Source organism: Ailuropoda melanoleuca, chromosome X (assembly GCF_002007445.2).
Source record: "Ailuropoda melanoleuca isolate Jingjing chromosome X, ASM200744v2, whole genome shotgun sequence".
NCBI classification, from domain to species: domain Eukaryota; kingdom Metazoa; phylum Chordata; class Mammalia; order Carnivora; family Ursidae; genus Ailuropoda; species Ailuropoda melanoleuca.
In genome coordinates this window covers 49,247,882-49,249,156 of record NC_048238.1, presented here as the reverse complement: position 1 = coordinate 49,249,156, position 1,275 = coordinate 49,247,882, and the positions used below count along the sequence as shown (strand labels likewise).

At 38.2% G+C, this 1,275-nt stretch overlaps 1 pseudogene; it reads right to left on the bottom strand.

Annotated features, from left to right (window-relative positions):
- Nucleotides 1–672: 672 nt before the first annotated feature.
- Nucleotides 673–823, bottom strand: LOC117797559 (annotated as a pseudogene).
- Nucleotides 824–1,275: the final 452 nt, after the last annotated feature.

Sequence of the window (1,275 nt, the reverse complement as noted above, 5' to 3'; positions counted from 1 at the left end):
ATACCTCACAATAATCACTCTCAACATGAATGGCCTAAATTCTCCCATAAAATGCCAAAGGGTTATATATTGGATAAAAAGATATGATCATCCATATGAAGTCTACAAGAGACTCATTTTGAACCTAAAGATACCTCCAGACTGAAAGTGAAGGGATGGAGAACCATTTGTCATGACAACGGACCTCAAAATAAAGCTGGGATAGCAATTTTCATATCAGACAAATTAGACATTAAGCTAAACACTGTAGTTAGAGATACAGAAGGACAATATATCATTCTTAGAGGGTATATGCAACAGGAGGAGCTAACAGTTATAATTATGTATGCCCCCAACAGGGGAGCAGCCAACGACATAAGCCAACTGTTAAACAAAATAAAAAGACATATAGATAATAATACTTTAATAGTAGGGGACCTCAACACTCCACTCTCAGCAATAGACAGATCATCAAAGCAGAAAATCAACAAAGAAACAAGAGCTTTGAATGACACACTGGACCAGATGGACCTCATAGATATATACAGAACATTCCACCCTAAAACAACAGAATACTCATTCTTCTTGAATGCACATGGAACTTTCTCCAGAATAGACAACATACTGGGTCAAAAATCAGGTCTCAAGTGATACCAAAAGACTGAGATTACTCCCTGCATATTCTCGGACCACAATGCTTTGAAACTGGAAGCCAATCACAAGAAAAAACTTGGAAGAAACTCAAACACTTGGAAGCTAAGTACCATCATGCTTAAAAATGTTTGGGTATAACTGACAAGAACAGATACTACACTTGAACTTAGCCAAAAGGCCGAGAAGCGATTATGCTAAGTGAAATAAGTGAATAAGAGAAAGGCAATTATCATATGGTTTCACTCATTTATGGAACATAAGAAATAGCAGGGAGATCGGTAGGAGAATGAAGGGAAGAATGAAGGGGGGGTAAACAGAAGGTGGAATGAACCACAACGGACTATGGACTCTGGGAAAAAAACTGACAGTTTTGGGGGGGGTTGGGGATTGGCATAGGCTGGTGATGGGTATTAAGGAGGGCACACATTGCAAGGAGCACTGGGTGTTATAAGCAAACAATGAATCATGGAACACTACATCAAAAACTAATGAGGTACTGTATGGTGACTGACATAACATAATCAAAAAATTTTAAAAAATGTTTGGGTAAACCAGGAGATTAAAGAAGAACTTAAGCAATTTATGGAAACCAATGAGATTGGAAACACATTGGTCCAAAACCTATGGGATCCTGCAAGGTGT